This window comes from Tachypleus tridentatus, chromosome 13 (genome assembly GCF_004210375.1).
Source record: "Tachypleus tridentatus isolate NWPU-2018 chromosome 13, ASM421037v1, whole genome shotgun sequence".
Taxonomy (NCBI): Eukaryota; Metazoa; Arthropoda; class Merostomata; order Xiphosura; family Limulidae; genus Tachypleus; species Tachypleus tridentatus.
Window position 1 is genome coordinate 204,348,878 of NC_134837.1, and position 22,499 is coordinate 204,371,376.

At 33.2% G+C, this 22,499-nt stretch overlaps 1 protein-coding gene and 1 long non-coding RNA gene across 2 annotated transcripts in view; one reads left to right on the forward strand and one right to left on the reverse strand.

The window, feature by feature from the left end:
* LOC143239685 (pleckstrin homology domain-containing family G member 7-like) overlaps positions 1-22,499 on the reverse strand; it is a 406,704-nt gene that overhangs the window by 127,230 nt on the left and 256,975 nt on the right. The window lies entirely within an intron of this gene.
* Positions 1-22,499, forward strand: part of LOC143239692 (uncharacterized) — a 28,975-nt gene that overhangs the window by 3,441 nt on the left and 3,035 nt on the right. The window contains exon 2 of the long non-coding RNA XR_013021312.1: positions 20,949-21,007. This is a non-coding gene — a long non-coding RNA (uncharacterized LOC143239692). The remainder of the gene's footprint in view (positions 1-20,948; positions 21,008-22,499) is intronic.

Sequence of the window (22,499 nt, forward strand, 5' to 3'; positions counted from 1 at the left end):
CTTTTAGATCTACACTATTCTCCAACAAGAGAAGATATTCAGATATACACTGTTCTCCAGTAAGAAAAGACCTTCAGATGTACACTGTTTTCCAATAAGAGAAGACTTCCAGATATACACTGTTCTTCAATAGTAGAAGACCTCCAAATATATGCTATTTTCCAATAAGAGAAGACCTCCAGATATATGCTATTCTCCAATAAGAGAAGACCTCCAGATATATGGTGTTCTCCAATAAGAGAATACTTCTAGATATACAAAAGAACACCATGCTATAAGTTACTACATAAACACAAATTCTTTGTCTTACAGATCCTTTGATACACCTTAAAATTCACAAAATACTCTGTATTATTAAATATCTTGTGGGATCTCCAGCTACCAGTGTATTTCTCCATATGATGTGGAATATTATGTGTAAAACAAAGGATTTTATAAATAAGAATAAGGGTCAGAGGTCAAAACCCTGTGTGAGGATATAATTCAGAGTTTTACTGGCATTTGCTGCTGTTTAAAAGCAAACTGTTACCATTTCTATTCGGCATTCTGCCATTAATATATCTTCCATCATCTACTCATGTCGTAGATGTTCTAAAAATAAAATGACGCATCTTTCCCACTTGTTTTAACATCAAGTAATTTAAATATTTCTTTGACAAGAACCGTACATCCCACGCGCGATTCGCTCATTTTATTTTTTATTTGTCCCAACGAAACAAGAGAATTGCTTCGGGAGTGTCACTGATTTGTACGTATTTAGTGTAACATGCGTGACGTAATGTGCTTCCGGTATAAAATTACAAAATGGAAAAATGACGAACTTTTACAACGATTCCACAAGTAGATAAGAACCCATAGTATTAATAATTTTTTAGAATTAAAACACTGTCTAATGTTTTTGTCTGTGTGGTTCAACACTCCAATTAGAACCTTGTTTGAGCACTTCTAATAACATAAGGTGTGAGGACAGCTGATATTCGTGATAATTTGGGGGGGGGACTGATCATCTTTTTTTGTAAACCTTCAACCAACTAACTGAAGGACCTACAAGCTGAATGTGGGTGTAGGTACGCTGACAGGGGAAGGGGCAACTATCTAAGGGCGAAAAAACCTGGTTATAGCTAAACTTTCTAATTAACTATATCTTCATAGTTTTTGACTTTGCATACAGACGTTTGATACATTAAGAATGATTGAAATAATAATTTGAGTAATAATTACTGTATATTTGTTACTTTATAAATTTAATAGATACCTGTTGTTGGTTTATTAAAGGTTTTATATTTATACTGTCACCTAAATACGTCTGCTGCTAAAAGTTAATGTTGTTTATTAAATTTTTGTTATACTGCTAAATTAGGGACGGGTAGCGCAGATAGCTCTCGCGTAGCTTTGCGCGAAATTAAAAACAAACAAAAACAAAACAATTATCTTTTTTGCTGCCGTAATTTTGTGTGCGAGAAAAACTGATGTCATTAAGTGATTCTAGGTTTAATTTACCAATAAAGTTGGATGTTTTTGCTGGAGGTAGAAGACACATGTGGGAGACTTTATCTAAAACCCACTAAATTTGGTTTTGTTTGGAGACGATATTGGTCAAACTATAGAAACAAAGGGACATCTGGCGAAGAACTATGATACTTCATCTAAAAAAACCTCAACCTCTCGTATTTCTTGGAACACAAATATCTAAATGTTACCACCGTGTGCTCATTAGTCGCGTGTTTAATTACGAGATAACGCCAGAACTGTTGGGATATTAACACCTTGCGTCAGTTTCGTCACGTGACCGGTGAGCTTTTATTACATCCTTACGAGTGAAAAGAACAAAGTTAGATTTAGTGTGGTGTTCCATGTGATCGTCACTTGTTTATTGTTTTAAGCATTATTCTTTATACTTATTTAATTTATGGAGAGAAATACGTAATCAATCTCATTGCTAACCTCAAATCTCTGTATAAAACTCTAGTCACTATCACAGTTTCAGGAAGGTTCACGTGCTCCTTGACGTTTACAAAATGGTGGAAATAAATCAGACAGGAAGCTTATTGGGCAGTTGTTGATACACGCACAAACCATGCAGTTGTTGATACACATACAAACCATTTAACCTCCCTTCTTTCTCCCTCTCAATCACCGGAATTTCGGTCTTATGTTGAGGATGAAGTGAAGGTTTGACCTCTTCCTTAAGGTGGTTTATTATTGTTTTGACGTATTTACCCTTTTGATATAATTGATTTATATCCTGTGATCGATGTACGTTAAGTTCTGGACTTTTATTTTTACTTGGTTCTGGATACTTGGTTACCTGTTCAGTAATATAATGTCTCATCAATATGCGCCTTATGTGTGGTATTATCAATAGTGTTGTTTGTTGTTTTTTTATTAAGGGTTGAAACTGTGTGTATTGTCTTGGGGGTTTCTGTACTGTTTCCTGAATGTATTTTTATTATTCCGAAGATAAGGTTTGTTTGGTTCGATTACAAGTATATTCAATTGTTGGATTTTTGTGTTGTTGGATATTTCAACTGTATGGTTGTTTCTGGAATGTTTTTTTTTTTATTTGATGGTTGTGACCAGGCTGCATCAACGTAACTGTATGCGTAGAAAGTTTTGTTTGTAGGACTATCTGTTCTAACTATCCCTAATTGAACAGTGTAACACTAGAAGGAAGGTAGCTAGCCAACACCACCCACAGCCAGCTCTTGGGCTACTTCTTAAACAACGAACAGTACGATTGGCTGTTGCATATAACGCCCCAGCGGCTGAAAGGACAAACAAGATTGGTTACGGTGGTTTGAAACCTTGGGTCGAGCACTTCAGCCATTAAGCCTTACGAATATAGTTACAAGACGATCTATCATTCATCTTTAGGGACCATAACCTGTTTCTTTTTTCCCCTTTGTATATCGCATGTTGAAAGTGAAGCCATCACTAAAACTGCATGAGAGATTTTCACATACTTACAGTATAAATGTTTACTTAATGTTCTATGCTAAAAATACTAGTAAAACTTTTAGTAAGAAACATAAACATGTCCAGGTGTTTGATGTTTGAGGTAAGAACAGGTAAACTGAAAGGTAGTATTCTGTGAGGTAAGAACAGGTAAACTAACGATAGTAGTCTGTGAGGTAAGAACAGGTAAAATAAATGGTAGTATTCTGTGAGGTAAGAACAGGTGAACTAGATGGTAGTATTCTATGAGGTAAGAACAGGTAAAATAAATGATAGTATTCTGTGAGGTAAGAACAGGTAAACTAAATGGTAGTATTCTGTGAGGTAAGAACAGGTGAACTAGATGGTAGTATTCTATGAGGTAAGAACAGGTAAAATAAATGATAGTATTCTGTGAGGTAAGAACAGGTAAACTAAATTGTAGTATTCTGTGAGGTAAGAACAGGTAAACTAAATGGTAGTATTCTATGAGGTAAGAACAGGTGAACTAGATGGTAGTATTCTGTGAGGTAAGAACAGGTAAACTAGATGGTAGTATTCTGTGAGGTAAGAACAGGTAAAATAAATGGTAGTATTCTGTGAGGTAAGAACAGGTGAACTAGATGGTAGTATTCTGTGAGGTAAGAACAGGTAAACTAGATGGTAGTATTCTGTGAGGTAAGAACAGGTAAACTAAATGGTAGTATTCTGTGAGGTAAGAACAGGTGAACTAGATGGTAGTATTCTGTGAGGTAAGAACAGGTAAACTAGATGGTAGTATTCTGTGAGGTAAGAACAGGTAAACTAAATGGTAGTATTATATGAGGTAAGAACAGGTGAACTAGATGGTAGTATTCTGTGAGGTAAGAACAGGTAAACTAAATGGTAGTATTCTGTGAGGTAAGAACAGGTGAACTAGATGGTAGTATTCTGTGAGGTAAGAACAGGTAAACTAGATGGTAGTATTCTGTGAGGTAAGAACCAGTAAACTAAATGGTAGTATTATATGAGGTAAGAACAGGTGAACTAGATGGTAGTATTCTGTGAGGTAAGAACAGGTAAACTAGATGGTAGTATTCTGTGAGGTAAGAACAGGTAAACTAAATGGTAGTATTCTGTGAGGTAAGAACAGGTGAACTAGATGGTAGTATTCTGTGAGGTAAGAACAGGTAAACTAGATGGTAGTATTCTGTGAGGTAAGAACAGGTAAACTAAATGGTAGTATTATATGAGGTAAGAACAGGTAAAATAAATGATAGTATTCTGTGAGGTAAGAACAGGTGAACTAGATGGTAGTATTATATGAGGTAAGAACAGGTAAACTAAATGGTAGTATTCTATGAGGTAAGAACAGGTAAAATAAATGATAGTATTCTGTGAGGTAAGAACAGGTGAACTAGATGGTAGTATTATATGAGGTAAGAACAGGTAAACTAAATGGTAGTATTATATGAGGTAAGAACAGGTAAACTAAATGGTAGTATTCTGTGAGGTAAGAACAGGTGAACTAGATGGTAGTAGTCTGTGAGGTAAGAACAGGTAAAATAAATGGTAGTATTCTGTGAGGTAAGAACAGGTGAACTAGATGGTAGTATTCTATGAGGTAAGAACAGGTAAAATAAATGATAGTATTCTGTGAGGTAAGAACAGGTAAACTAAATGGTAGTATTCTGTGAGGTAAGAACAGGTGAACTAGATGGTAGTATTCTATGAGGTAAGAACAGGTAAAATAAATGATAGTATTCTGTGAGGTAAGAACAGGTAAACTAAATTGTAGTATTCTGTGAGGTAAGAACAGGTAAACTAAATGGTAGTATTCTATGAGGTAAGAACAGGTGAACTAGATGGTAGTATTCTGTGAGGTAAGAACAGGTAAACTAGATGGTAGTATTCTGTGAGGTAAGAACAGGTAAAATAAATGGTAGTATTCTGTGAGGTAAGAACAGGTGAACTAGATGGTAGTATTCTGTGAGGTAAGAACAGGTAAACTAGATGGTAGTATTCTGTGAGGTAAGAACAGGTAAACTAAATGGTAGTATTCTGTGAGGTAAGAACAGGTGAACTAGATGGTAGTATTCTGTGAGGTAAGAACAGGTAAACTAGATGGTAGTATTCTGTGAGGTAAGAACAGGTAAACTAAATGGTAGTATTATATGAGGTAAGAACAGGTGAACTAGATGGTAGTATTCTGTGAGGTAAGAACAGGTAAACTAAATGGTAGTATTCTGTGAGGTAAGAACAGGTGAACTAGATGGTAGTATTCTGTGAGGTAAGAACAGGTAAACTAGATGGTAGTATTCTGTGAGGTAAGAACAGGTAAACTAAATGGTAGTATTATATGAGGTAAGAACAGGTGAACTAGATGGTAGTATTCTGTGAGGTAAGAACAGGTAAACTAGATGGTAGTATTCTGTGAGGTAAGAACAGGTAAACTAAATGGTAGTATTCTGTGAGGTAAGAACAGGTGAACTAGATGGTAGTATTCTGTGAGGTAAGAACAGGTAAACTAGATGGTAGTATTCTGTGAGGTAAGAACAGGTAAACTAAATGGTAGTATTATATGAGGTAAGAACAGGTAAAATAAATGATAGTATTCTGTGAGGTAAGAACAGGTGAACTAGATGGTAGTATTATATGAGGTAAGAACAGGTAAACTAAATGGTAGTATTCTATGAGGTAAGAACAGGTAAAATAAATGATAGTATTCTGTGAGGTAAGAACAGGTGAACTAGATGGTAGTATTATATGAGGTAAGAACAGGTAAACTAAATGGTAGTATTCTATGAGGTAAGAACAGGTAAAATAAATGATAGTATTCTGTGAGGTAAGAACAGGTGAACTAGATGGTAGTATTATATGAGGTAAGAACAGGTAAACTAAATGGTAGTATTATATGAGGTAAGAACAGGTAAACTAAATGGTAGTATTCTGTGAGGTAAGAACAGGTGAACTAGATGGTAGTATTATATGAGGTAAGAACAGGTAAACTAAATGGTAGTATTCTGTGAGGTAAGAACAGGTGAACTAGATGGTAGTATTCTGTGAGGTAAGAACAGGTAAACTAAATGGTAGTATTCTATGAGGTAAGAACAGGTAAAATAAATGATAGTATTCTGTGAGGTAAGAACAGGTGAACTAGATGGTAGTATTATATGAGGTAAGAACAGGTAAACTAAATGGTAGTATTCTGTGAGGTAAGAACAGGTGAACTAGATGGTAGTATTATATGAGGTAAGAACAGGTAAACTAAATGGTAGTATTCTGTGAGGTAAGAACAGGTAAACTAATTATACAACGATAATCCTGTACAAGTAAGACCAGGTAAACCAACTATGTAACGATAATCCTGTACAAGTAACACCAGGTAAACCAACTATGTAACGATAATCCTGTACAAGTAACACCAGGTAAACCAACTATGTGACGATAATCCTGTACAAGTAACACCAGGTAAACCAACTATGTGACGATAATCCTATACAAGTAAGACCAGGTAAACTAACTATGTGACGATAATCCTATACAAGTAAGAACAGGTAAACTAACTATGTAAAGATAATCCTGTACAAGTAAGAACAGGTAAACTAACTATGTAACGATATCTGGATAAGTCCATCTTACTATGTTAACAGTATTACAATAAAGGTTATTACAGTAAAGGTTATTACTGGAAAGATTATTACAGTAAAGGTTATTGCAGTAAAAATTATTACAATAAAGGGTTATTACAGTAAAGATTATTACAATAAAGGTTATTATAGTAAAAGTTATTAAAGTAAAGATTATTTCAGTAAAAGTTATTACAGTATAGTTTATTAAAATAAAGGTTATTACAGTAAAGATTATTACAATAAAGGTTATTACAGTAAAAGTTATTACAGTATAGTTTATTACAGTAAATATTATTACAGTAAAGATTATTAAAATAAAGGTTATTACAGTATAGTTTATTACAGTAAATATTATTACAATAAAGGTTATTACAGTATAGGGTTAATTATAAGTGTGTTTATTGAAACTTACACTTCAAGTTTTTACACTAAGAACCTCGTAGTCAACGTGTCTTACGTTTACTAGCAGTAATAATTTTTGATAGAAATATATTTATAGAAATGCTAGAATAATTTATTTGAGTGGTAAAATGTCAGGATGTTAGGCCTCATTTCTTACTCTATCGTTTATAAACAATTTCTAACAGTTTTTGTTTCCTTATGCCTAAAGAAGAACTTTTTGTTTGTTTAATGAATTTCGCCCAATGCTATCGAGAGCTATATACACTATCTATATGTAACTTAGAAGCGATAGACAATATAAGAGACAACTAGTTAGCGCCACACACCGCCAGCTTTTGGGGTTCTTCTTCCCAGTGAATAGTGGGATTGATTATCTCATAATAACGCTCTCACGACTGAAAGGGTGAATAACGGTATTCAAGCCTGCGACCTGCAGATTGCTAATCAAACGTCCTAACCGCTAGACTTTAAGTTGTGTAACAAAACTTAGAAAAAAACAGCAACATTCTACGAAAAAACATTCTGCCGTCGAGGTCTATATGCACGCGGTTTAGGTATCCTCGTCACCAGCGATTAACAGGTGATAAATCTTGTTATGTCGTTTAATAATCTGTGTAATAATACCTTACAGATAGAACTAGAAGTTATAGCTACTGTTATGTATGTGTAGCGAGTAGCAACTACACGCGAACTATGTCTGGCATGTGTCACGTGAGCAGAACGTAGATGGCAGTAGTGGCTTGTTTCAGTTAGAGAATGTCTATATATATATATGCCTTGAGGACTCCTTTTTATACAATATATCAATACGTTTTTACCAATTAAAGAAAATACATTTGGAAATCATTTTAACGTATCATTCACTGTCACTTATTTAAAATTTGTAAACAAAATTCTTGATTACACCAGCATTGGGAGAAAAGAATTTCCGTTGACGTTTTCAGGTGTACGTGGAAGTGTTATTCTAAAATTTAAACGATAAGTAAAAAAACCGAAAATATTTGATTTAGAAAAAAAATCTTATAGCGTAATAATACGAGTTTAAAGTGTGTATGAATACAAAATGTCAGCCTCATTTACTGTAATTTTTATTCGTTTAATGTTTGAGTGGATGAGGATCGTGTGGCAATTACTTATAGTACAGCATTTTGGAAAATGATAAATAACCACACTATTCCTTGATCTGGCTATATTTATTTGTCTCCCAAATATTAGTGACTAGAGATGGCGATGACAAAATCTCCTTTTATAAACAAACGGGATGACGCTATTTCAAATTAGCGGCCCTATTAAAAGTCCTCCTTTCTTGTTGGTATGTTGCCAAACCAAGTGGTTTACAAGTAATGTCTTCATTTCTCAGCCAAACAGCAAAGACAAAATTAATTTCGCGTTAAAGTGTCGCGTCTTAGCGTGCTATCTCATTTTTTTTTTAGTGTTCACTTATACAAGACTAGGCAAATTACAAACCTGTTTCTTAGCGCTGGATACAACAACTATTTTCAGTTCCTTATCACGAAACCATTTCGTTACTCAGAAGAGTAACTTTGGTGTGAATATTGTCGGGTGGAAAGGAGGTGGGGAACAGAATGAGTGGATTAATTTGATGTCACTAAAAATAAGGGGACATGTTACTTCGTCCGTGTAGATTCATGTCTACACACGTGAAAGGGTGGGTTTGGCGTTTTATGGCGCAAAGCAACTGAGCCATATGCAAGAAAGATCAATTTATGGTTTGTTTTATTTTGTTTTGAATAAACAATAATAAGAAAATGTCTGCTCATTTTTGTCACTAGGGGAAATACATACAAATTTTACAATCAAAGTTAGTACAGTGAGCTTTTAAACAGAAAGAATTATGGCATTAGTTCTAAATGTCTTGCAATATTGTCGAATGTACCTATAATCTCACAGTCTAATTTTAAAATATTAAGTAACAATATTTGTAGTTCCTCATTAACCTAACAAAGAGTAATTGTTATAAACAGTGTATCATATCGTCATTCTAAGTCATTTAACAAAGATGGATTGTTATAAACAATGTTTCATAACGTCGCTTCTAAGTAATTCAACAAAGATGGACAAAGACGATATCCTTACTGTGTAGTTTTGTAATATTTAGCTGCCAATACGATACCAGTACTCTATAGTTTTGTAACATTTAACTATCAGGACGATACCTGCACTCTATAGGTTTATAACATATAACTACCAATACGATACCAGAACGCTATAGTTCTGTAACATTTAGCTACCAATACGATACCAGTACTCTATAGTTTTGTAACATTTAACTACCAGGACGATACCTTCGTTCTATAGTTTTGTAATATTCAACACGATACCTGCACTCTATAGTTTTGTAATATTCAACATGATACCATCATTCTATAGTTTTGTAATATTCAACACAATACCAGTATTCTATAGTTTTATAACATTAACTACCAATACATTACCAGTGCTCTATAGTTTTGTAACATTTTACTACCAATACGATACCTGTACTCTATAGTTTCGCACTGTTTAAAGATATCACGTTGTGACGTTGATGTACTGCTGACTAAACAACAACGTTAAAAACAAATTTTTAGTCTACATGTAATTATGTACCGACAATAATCTACATGAAAATGTGTACTGACAATAGTCAACATGTAACTATGTATTGACAATAGTCTACATGTAATTATGTACTGACAATAGTCAACATGTAACTATGTATTGATAATAGTCTACATGTAACTATGTATTGACAATAGTCTACATGTAATTATGTACTGACAATAGTCTACATGTAATTATGTACTGACAATAGTCAACATGTAACTATGTATTGATAATAGTCTACATGTAACTATGTATTGACAATAGTCTACATGTAATTATGTACTGACAATAGTCTACATGTAATTATGTACTGACAATAGTCTACATGTAACTATGTATTGACAATAGTCTACATGAAAATGTGTACTGACAATAGTCAACATGTAACTATGTATTGACAATAGTCAACATGTAATTATGTACTGACAATAGTCTACATGTAATTATGTACTGACAATAGTCTACATGTAATTATGTACTGACAATAGTCTACATGTAACTATGTATTGACAATAGTCTACATGTAATTATGTACTGACAATAGTCTACATGTAACTATGTATTGACAATAGTCTACATGTAATTATGTACTGACAATAGTCAACATGTAACTATGTATTGACAATAGTCTACATGTAATTATGTACTGACAATAGTCTACATGTAATTATGTACTGACAATAGTCAACATGTAACTATGTATTGACAATAGTCTACATGTAATTATGTACTGACAATAGTCAACATGTAACTATGTATTGACAATAGTCTACATGAAAATGTGTACTGACAATAGTCAACATGTAACTATGTATTGACAATAGTCTACATGAAAATGTGTACTGACAATAGTCAACATGTAACTATGTATTGACAATAGTCTACATGTAATTATGTACTGACAATAGTCTACATGTAATTATGTACTGACAATAGTCTACATGTAACTATGTATTGACAATAGTCTACATGTAATTATGTACTGACAATAGTCAACATGTAACTATGTATTGATAATAGTCTACATGTAGCTATGTATTGACAATAGTCTACATGTAACTATGTATTGATAATAGTCTACATGTAATTATGTACTGACAGTAGTTTACATGTAATTATGTAGTGAACTATTCTGCACGTAATTATGTACTGACAATAGTCAACATGTAACTATGTATTGACAATAGTCTACATGTAATTATGTACTGACAATAGTCTACATGTAACTATGTATTGACAATAGTCTACATGTAATTATGTACTGACAGTAGTTTACATGTAATTATGTAGTGAACTATTCTGCACGTAATTATGTACTGACAATAGTCAACATGTAACTATGTATTGACAATAGTCTACATGTAATTATGTATTGACAATAGTCAACATGTAACTATGTATTGATAATAGTCTACATGTAACTATGTATTGATAATAGTCTACATGTAACTATGTATTGACAATAGTCTACATGTAACTATGTATTGATAATAGTCTACATGTAATTATGTACTGACAGTAGTTTACATGTAATTATGTAGTGAACTATTCTGCACGTAATTATGTACTGACAATAGTCAACATGTAACTATGTATTGACAATAGTCTACATGTAATTATGTACTGACAATAGTCTACATGTAACTATGTATTGACAATAGTCTACATGTAATTATGTACTGACAGTAGTTTACATGTAATTATGTAGTGAACTATTCTGCACGTAATTATGTACTGACAATAGTCTACATGTAACTATGTATTGACAATAGTCTACATGTAATTATGTACTGACAATAGTCAACATGTAACTATGTATTGACAATAGTCTACATGTAACTATGTATTGACAATAGTCTACATGTAATTATGTACTGACAATAGTCAACATGTAACTATGTATTGACAATAGTCTACATGTAATTATGTACTGACAATAGTCAACATGTAACTATGTATTGACAATAGTCTACATGTAATTATGTACTGACAATAGTCAACATGTAACTATGTATTGACAATAGTCTACATGTAATTATGTACTGACAATAGTCAACATGTAACTATGTATTGACAATAGTCTACATGAAAATGTGTACTGACAATAGTCAACATGTAACTATGTATTGACAATAGTCTACATGAAAATGTGTACTGACAATAGTCAACATGTAACTATGTATTGACAATAGTCTACATGTAATTATGTACTGACAATAGTCTACATGTAATTATGTACTGACAATAGTCTACATGTAACTATGTATTGACAATAGTCTACATGTAATTATGTACTGACAATAGTCAACATGTAACTATGTATTGATAATAGTCTACATGTAGCTATGTATTGACAATAGTCTACATGTAACTATGTATTGATAATAGTCTACATGTAATTATGTACTGACAGTAGTTTACATGTAATTATGTAGTGAACTATTCTGCACGTAATTATGTACTGACAATAGTCAACATGTAACTATGTATTGACAATAGTCTACATGTAATTATGTACTGACAATAGTCTACATGTAACTATGTATTGACAATAGTCTACATGTAATTATGTACTGACAGTAGTTTACATGTAATTATGTAGTGAACTATTCTGCACGTAATTATGTACTGACAATAGTCAACATGTAACTATGTATTGACAATAGTCTACATGTAATTATGTATTGACAATAGTCAACATGTAACTATGTATTGATAATAGTCTACATGTAACTATGTATTGACAATAGTCTACATGTAACTATGTATTGACAATAGTCTACATGTAACTATGTATTGATAATAGTCAACATGTAACTATGTACTGACAGTAGTTTACATGTAATTATATACTGACAATATTATACATGTAATTATGTACTGATAATAGTCTACATGTAATTATGTACTGAACATTTCGCCCTTAGGTACACGAGGGCTATTTGCAATAAGTGTCCCTGATTTTGCAATGTAAGAATAGAGGGAAGGCAACTTGTTTTCACCACCCTCTGCCAAATTTTGGGCTACTCTTTTACTAATGAATAGTGAGATTGACTGTCACATTATAACGCTTTCACCGCTGACAGGACGAACATATTTGGTGTGACGTGGATTCGAATCCGCGACTTTCATATTTCAAGTGGAGCGCCCTAACCATTTGGCGATGTCGGGCGATAAAAGGGTTATGAGAAAGAAGTCTTAGTTCTGTTTAAAACTGGTCAGAGCTCTTGTGGCAGCGTGTGTTGGTACTGGCTACCTTCTCTGTGGTGAGTATTCCAAAAGCTTTTTATGAGGTCACGTGAGGATCAGTATATAACTAGCTAATTGAAAGTGAATGTTATTATAGAGCGATGTTTCAGGTGTACCATACTTTAGTTAAACATGGACGTATTGTGTATTAAGTGTGATATGTATAAAATATACTTTTATTTTTCCCCAGATCGATTCTTCTGACAGTCTGTGTGTCTGTTCTTCATTTGCAAATCAAATACTTCACGAATAATGAAATTTGATTAACTGATTAGCAGTTCAGAAGGGGATTATCATCTCACGTTCCTGATCTATTTAAAGTTTAACAGATCTAATCGATCAGAGAATTCCCTGCGTGAAGAAATTAATATAACAGGCGGAGTCTTTATATCAGTGAGGTTTTACCTTCTGATCCAACAATACTCTTGATTACAGTGTCCCCTCAGGATGATCGGTTCAAATATTTTTTCTTCTTTTGTTTGCTATTTGTATACTTTTTTTTTTACATCTTTCAATGGAGTTTTCCTATAAATTCGTTGGATCTTTCAGAAACTTCGAAGAACTGAAAGATGGTCGTAAACAACATTAGGCCTGTTGACGTTGTTTCAAGGACTGGTCCACATTCAGTGGAAAGATTGAAGTAAGCTTCAATGGACTGAAAACAAAAAAAAAAACATAATCACTAAATGTGGACCAGTCTTTGAAACAACGTTGTTATTAAAAGAAAAAAAAAACATTTATTGCTAATTTAAAAAGCCGTACAATATAATGGCTTTATTTGTTTGTTTTGAATTTCGTGCAAAGCTACACTAGCTACGCTAGCCGTTCCTAATTTAGTAGTGTAAGACTAGAGGGAAGGCAGCTAGCTTGTCATCACCACCCACAGCTAACTCTTCGGCTACTCTTTTACCAACGAATAGTGGGATTAACCGCACATTATAACGCCCTCACGGCTAAAAGGGCGAACATATTTGGTGCGACGGGGATTCGAACCCGCGACTGTGAGGTTATGAGCCGATTGCCTTAACCCACCTGGCCATGCTGGGCCCAATATAATAGCAAAGAGACTGATTGTTCAGTTTTAGAGCAAAGCTACATTGGGCTATCTGTTGATGTGGCCTGGCATGGCCAAGCGCTTAAGGCGTGCGACTCGTAATCCGACGGTCGCGGGTCGTCCTTTCAGTCGTGGGGGCGTTATAATGTGACAGTCAATCCCACTATTCGTTGGTAAAAGAGTAGCCCAAGAGTTGGCGGTGGGTGGTGATGACTAGTTGCCTTCCCTCTAGTCTTACACTGCTAAATTAGGGACGGCTAGCACAGATAACCCTCGAGTAGCTTTGTGCGAAATTCAAAAAAAAAAAATCTGTTGATGACATAACAAGCAGATAAAATAATATTAAAATGATAATTTCTGTTATTCCCCAAGCGCTGGATGGTAAAAATATTTCAATTTTTCATTGCAATCTTTGTCGCATATTTTTGATCCTAGTTGTAGTCCACAAAGAGCTTCGAAATAAAGTAGGTATAAAATTCTTTAGTACTAGTAAAGATATAGGATTAATTCACTAGTATTTATTCTTCGTATGTTTTTTTTCTTTTCACTATCTCTCTCTGTTGACCCGTGTGCAACATTCACACAGAAATGGCATCTGTTGCCTTTTATACATTTATTTGACAAATAGAATATCTTCCTTTACGTGCCTTTCAGTCTGTAAACACGACTTGCTTTTAATAATGCTATATTCAGATTCGTCGTAAAGCTGTCATGTCTAAATGTTAACCACCTTTTTTGCGTACTTTCTATAAGGCATCTAGTGTAAGGTTTCCTTGTACCTATTAGAACCGCCAGTTCCACAGACATTATAGGCGCTATGCCAGGTGACTTGATTGGTTTGTCCTAATATGGAAAAGCATGAATATAGGTTTCATTCTCCAGATGTTTGAAACACACGACGGTTGGATAAATACTTCGTAGAAATTGAGGTTGTATCTTTTCCCCAGTCAAAAATAAGTTTTTGATTATATGGTTTAATGTTGCCTGGAGCAACTGGACGGCTTTTGCATCTGAACTTTCTATTCGTGGATTATTACCTGTTAAAAGAAGTCAGACTTTACTTACCATGAATGTTGTAGGACGTTTTACAGGTCTCATTCTAAATATTTCCGGTTCTCGAAGTTTATACATGCTTCTTTTTATCTAATATCATTAAATAAAAGAAATATTTTTTCTTGAGAACATTAAATCCCTGATCTGAACACATCTTTTTATTCTGAATGTATAAATATTACGCGACATAAAGCACTCTTACATGCTCTTCCCAAAAGTAATACAATTTCGGTAAAACTATGAGGTCATCTCTCAAGTAATGTCCGATTTTAGGTTCAGAAAAATAGAAAATATTTCAAACGCTTTTAATGTTATTTAATCAATAATGTATGTTCCATTATTGTTAATTTCTTCCTGTCAATGATACACAATCTTCTGAATGTCACTTCTATAAAATTCTTGGGGTTTGAAGGAAAAGAATGTAAAGAGGGTAGTTTTGACATCTTCATGTGTTCCAAGCTCTTTTCCATCAAGATTGTTCTGAAAACTTCGTGACAAGGTCTGGAGAATAAGGAGGATGTGGAAGTTTTCCCAGTCTAGCTCTTTAGTCTTTGCATATATAATCCTTGCTGTATGGAGCTGTGCATTATCCAGGTGTAACACAACACCTTTATGATTGGTCAAAGCAGGCCTCTTTTCTTTGAGTGCAACATTCAAGCACTATAACTATTGACAATAGAAGTATGATATACTTGTTACAATACGTGGTAGCTACTCACATCAACAATATCCCATGAAATGCTTAACAAGACTTTCCTCGGGTGGAAGTCCATTTTGAGCTATGCTTTAGCCAGTCTACCTGCACTGAGCCATTCATTGTCTGTGGCGATTAACATTTTCATAAAATATCCATTTTTTTAACCAGTCACTAATCTGTCCAAAAAATGTGAGTTACGTTCACGAAAGTGCAGAGAAATGCAAATGCCCACTCTTGCTCTAAGGTGGGGTCCTGTCAAATCATGGGGGACCCATTTTACAAGTTTTGAACCTTTCCAAGCTCTTGAAAATGACGGTTAACTGTTGAATGGGTTGAATTAAGCTTCTGTGCTAGTTCTTCAACTGTTACAGCACAATCTTCATCAAGTGCAGCCAGCAGCAAGTCATCATTAAACTCAACAGGACGAACTGAACATGGTGCATCTTTTAAGCTGTAGTTACCTGATCTGAACTTCTGAACCACCTTCGACATTTTCTTTCATTGAAAGACTCCGCACCATAAACACCTTGAATGTTTCATGTAGTTTCTGCTGCACTATTGCCTTTTTTAAACTCATAAAGCATTATATGCCTGATATGCTCCTCAGACACATTTATCTTTATAAGGGTTTATTTGATTAATGATCTAAAAAAGTGGAGTTGGATTAGTTTCTTTTATTTGTCTGAACATTTTTATACATGTCCTATTACATATTTTAGTCATTAAAGTATTTTACAATGAGAGAAATGATGATGTACTTTCTGTATTAAATTTTCGGACATTACGTATGGGATGACCTGATACATTACATGTGTAACACCAAACAGTGTTAAGATGCAGTTCTGATTCGTGTTGTTCCACTGTCAATTTTTTATCAACTGTGGTTGTTATAACACACTTAAACTTCTACATGCTAATATCACTTTATATTTAAAATTAAGAAAACGAAAATAAATTTTGCAAATAGAATTTCTGCCACAAGGAGACTTCACATCTCTTAAAGTCAAGAAACTTACAACTAAACCAATTATTCTACTTTGACTTTCTTTATAGAAAAGGTATTTTTAGTTCAGAAAAAAACTAAAAGGGATAAGCTGTTTCTCGCTCTTCTAGAGAATTCAGAAAAAAACAACAAAAACACGTGCGATCCAGGTAACATTATACATTAATTCACTAAATAGTTACTTATTGGCTTGAATTTGTATCTTAGAAATGTCTTTTTGTAGCCTAAGTTTTTCTTAGATATTTTGTTTCAAATCACTGACTTTGTTTCCACTCGTAATGCAGGCTCTTAACCGGATATCTTTCAGTTTGATAGAACGACAGGGCGTGTGTCATGTAACGTACAATAGGGGACGCTACTTTGTTTAGAGTAAATTTTTACCTAGTACATATCTGACGTCAAGTCTTATAAATATAGAGACTCATCTTTTAACTAAAATGGGTTGTTTAGTAAACATGGTTTGAAAAGAGGTGTGCGTTTTTTTACAGTTTGGTAAACATGATTTTGTAAATGATGCACTTATATGTTGAGAGTCTAGTAAATGTCACTACACTAAACTACTTTACACTACACATTACTACACTGTACATTTCATTACACATTACTATGCTACACTACCTTACACTACACATAATACTCTATACCACATTACACAACACTAGAAAACTATATTAACTTACGCTACACAATACCATACTGTACTAACTTACACTACCCATTACTATACTATACTACCTTACAATACACACCACTATACTACACTACCTTACACTGTACATTACTATACTATACAGTATTACACTACCCATTACTATACTATACTACCTTACAATACACACTACTATACTACACTACCTTACACTGTACATTACTAAACTATACTATATTACCTTACACTATACATTACTACACTGTACAATCCCCAGTGAGACAGCGGTATGTCTTAGGACTTACAATGGTAAAATCAAGGGTTTGATTCCCTTCAGTGGACACATCAGATAGCCTGATGTAGATTTGCTATAATAAAACACACACATACACACTACATTATACTACACATTACTATGCTATACTACCTTACATTACACATAATACACTATACCACATAACACAACACATTACTATACTACGTTAACTTATGCTACACATTACCATACTTTACTACCTAACACTACACATTACTATACTATACTACCTTACATTACACATCACTATACTGCACTACCTTACACTGTACATTACTATACTCTATTACACTGCACATTACTATACTATACTGTATTACACTACACATTACTATACTGTACTATAGTATACTACACACTACTATACTACCTCACACTACACATTACTATACCATATTACACTATGTATTACAACAATATACTATACTATATTACATTACAGATTACTATACTACCTTACACTACATATATACATAACTAAATATAATTAAGACTGCCTGAAGTTGTTTGTCTTGAACGGTCTTACAGTTTGTTACCAGGGGCTTTAGAACTAATCAAATCATAAGCTGGAATCTCTAGTTTTTCTACACATTTACTATGACTAACTTGACTGTGTTTGTAATGTAACTTGGTTTCATGGAGTGAGAAGTAAAGTCTTCACTGAAGTGTTTTATTTCATCTTCTTTCTCAGTACTTTCAATCTTAATCCTGACCTTAACAATACGTTGGTTTTTCTCGAGTATGTTTTAATTTTTCCTGGAAAATTCCACTATTTCTAAAACTTGCATGACTTGTAAACATCTTTTACGTAACATAAAACCGGATAACCCGAACAATATCCAAAGACACACGTTTTTGTCAAGCTTTTCAATCCAATACAAATCCGATTTAGAGTCGAAACGCTTTCGATTGTGACATCTTTCTTGCTCTGGCAAACAAATCCCAGAACCCGATCGCTTTCAACCGGAAGGTTAACCTTCCTTCCGTAGGGATGAAAGTACGGGCTGTTTCTTTCACGTATTCTATCTTAAGTATGTTTTAAAATGTTGTAGATCCCTGGTTATACTTCTACTTATAAGAGGCGTCAATGACAACATAGACTGAGAAACATCATGTAGTTGTAATGCTTGGACTTAAAATATGTTATTTTTAAAGTTTTGAACACGTTACACAGAGAACTAAAATTGTAGTAAACAATTTTTACCTTCCTTGGTGTTTGAAACGGAGAAGTTATTACAGAAGGATGGTAGAGAGAAATGGTACTGACGGATCTCTCTATATCTACTTAGTGGTTTCTCGAGTTTTTTTTTAAATTGTGGTCTGTTTCCTTCTTGAGCCCTATATAAGTGTTTCCTAAATGACAGGTTATTACTTTACTACTATACGAAATTATTGATCTTAAAATAAGTGTTAATAAAAATTTTTTTCCGTTCTGTAAAAAAATCTTCTAAACCAACAGTGGTAAACCAGAGGAAGGGAAACAAGTAAATGTTTCATAATTTCACGATTATTTGGTGTGAACAGATCATTTAATGTCTACCTTATACTCTTGTTAGCAAATCATTTAATGTTTACTTTCTACTCTCGATAGCAAATTATTTAATGTTTAACTTCTATTCTCGCTAGCAGATTGTTTAATGTCTACTTTCAACTCTCATTAGCAGATCGTTTAATGTCTAACTTACTCTCGTTAGCAGATTGTTTAATGTCTACTTTGTACTCTCGTTAGCAGATCGTTTAATGCCTAACTTTTACTCTCGTTAGCAAATCATTTAATGTCTATCTTCTACTCCCGTTAGCAAATCATTTAGTTATGTTATGAAATTGTAAGAAGCTTTAAGTTGGGTAGTTAGCTATATGTACATTAATTTCTAATGTTTTGAAATTAATATGCAACATTTAAGATTTTTAAAATTAATAATGAAGTTATCGATTTAATTATATATCTATTTCTCAGTACATTTACTTAATATTATATTTTTCGAGGCTAGAACACAGATATATTTCTATATGCTAATTTTTGTTTGTTATTAAAGACCAAAGCTACAAGATGTCGTATCTGTGCTGTACTCGTCATGAAATCACTGATTGGCTTGATAATAATAGAGTTTAAAAAACGATGGCAAACGTGCCAGAGAAACGATTTAACCATCTTGGTATAAGTCAGGACTCTCCCAAATATGTTTCACAGTTTTGTACTTTAAATTACTGAATAAAGAAGAGAGAAATATAATTAAATTGCTATTTCTACTTAAGTCTATTTGTATTCTAGCTGTTTGAAATTTTATTCTGATCAACGTTGTTGTTACATTTTAATGAATTGTCTTTGTTCACAACAGGTTGTAGCGGTATTTTGTTTTAGTTCGTTACAACTTTTATTTTCCTTTATTTTTAGGATTTTGCGACATCTGGATAGTAAAGATCGTATGATTCTAGAAAATGTGGTGATTAATGAATCAACTGTCATGAAACTAACAATCGCTTGGTCTGACTTGGTATCTTACACATTATTTAGGATCTGTTACAAACTTCCAGGCTTAGCATACCATATGTTACTCTGGATCAGTTACAAGCTTTTAGGTTTAATATACTATACATTATTTCTTCCAGGCCTACTATACCATATGTTATTTAAGAACGATTACAAACTTCGGTAACTCGTGTCTTGTTGTTCGAGAGGTTATGTTCAAATGTGAAAATAAAAGGTACAAAATCAACAACTTTACCAGAGCAACCATATACGTAAGAATGAATATTGTTTTACGTGTATATTTAAAAGTAACATTTTCTGGGAAGTTTTAAAAGTGAGAGTCTTGTTGCCATAGTAATGTACATGATTGTTTGTTTGTTTTTGAATTTAGCGCAAAGCTACTCGAGGGCTATCTGCGCTAGCCGTCCCTAATTTAGCAGTGTAAGACTAGAGGGAAGGCAGCTAGTCATCATCACCCACCGTCAATTCTTGGGCTACTCTCTTACCAACGAATAGTGGGATTGACCGTCACATTATAACGCCCACACGGCTGAAAGGGCGAGCATGTTTAATGCGACCAGCATTTGAACCCGCGACCCTCGGATTACGAGTCGAACGCATTAACACACTTGGCCATGCCAGGTCCATATACATGATACATCATAATAAGGGAAATGTAGTTATTACAAAACCTAAGCCTAATTCTTATTTTTTCCTATTTAGCTAAATATATAACATGACCCTAGTTATTATGTTATGTTTATTACTTAACTACGCATAGCTTAACCTTAATGTTTATATCTCTTATTTAGTTACGTATAAAATAACTCTACTTATTATTTTACGTGTTATATTCAGCTGTTTATAATCTAACACTAATTATCATATTCTTCTTACCTATAGCACGTAACGGCAGGGGATCAGGCTACATTAACCTTCCCTCCCCGAATCTGCAAAATGAGGTGAGTCCCAAAATAATTATAAGCTCGTATTGTTTGAAGAAGATATGTTAACCCTGATTAACAAGTTTCGTAAATCAGTGGATTTAAATACAATACTTACTGTAATATTTCGGTTGTTATCACAATTACCGTATTTTACGCCTTCTAAAAGGCACTTTTTTCTTTAAAAATACCTTGAAACATCCCTATGCGTCTTCCACAACCAAAGTAATAGCTTAAAGCAAGAGGTTAACTTAGGGTCAACTCAAAATGGCCTCTCATATAGATCATAATTTCATTACTTGTCAATTGCAAGTATTTTCAATGGCATAAAGCATTCAATTTAACTAGTATTGTCTATATATTGTGAGGAATATGATTTATTTGACGGTATTTACTCAGTAGGTTGAAAAACGTCAAGGTTACATCAAGGTGTTGGTTGCTGAGTCAAAATATGATTTTCTTACAATTGCCTTTCAATATTAGGGTGCGTATCCCACAATGTAGCATCTTACAAGTCGTAAAATACGGCATGTTTACAATATTAGGACAGTTATCACTATTATTTTTATAACATTAGAGCAGTTATCACTATTATTTTTATAACGTTAGAGTCGTTATCACTATTATTTTTATAACATTAGGGCGGTTTTCACTATTATTTTTATAACATTAGAGCGGTTATCACAATTATGTTTATAACATTAGAGTGGTTATCACTATTATGTTGAAAACATTAGGGCGGTTTTCACTATTATTTTTATAACATTAGGGCGGTTATCACTATTATTTTTATAACATTAGGGCGGTTTTCACTATTATTTTTATAACATTAGGGCGGTTATCACTATTATTTTTATAACATTAGGGCGGTTATCACTATTATTTTTATAACATTAGAGTGGTTATCACTATTATTTTTATAACATTAGAGTGGTTATCACTTTATAAGATTATGGCGGTTTTCACTATTATTTTTATAAAATTAGAGTGGTTATCACTATTATTTTTATAACATTAGAGTGGTTATCACTATTATTTGTATTACATTAGGGCGGTTATCACTATTATTTTTTAACATGAGAGTGGTTATCGCTATTATATTTATAACATTAGGGCGGTTATCGCTATTATTTTTATAAGGTTAGGGTGGTTATCACTATTATTTTTATAACATTAGAATGGTTATCACTATTATTTTTATAACATAAGAGTGGTTATCACTATTATTTTTATAACATTAAAGTGGTTATCACTATTATTTTTATAACATTAGAGTGGTTATCACTATTATTTGTATTACATTAGGGCGGTTATCACTATTATTTTTTAACATGAGAGTGGTTATCGCTATTATATTTATAACATTAGGGCGGTTATCGCTATTATTTTTATAAGGTTAGGGTGGTTATCACTATTATTTTTATAACATTAGAATGGTTATCACTATTATTTTTATAACATAAGAGTGGTTATCACTATTATTTTTATAACATTAAAGTGGTTATCACTA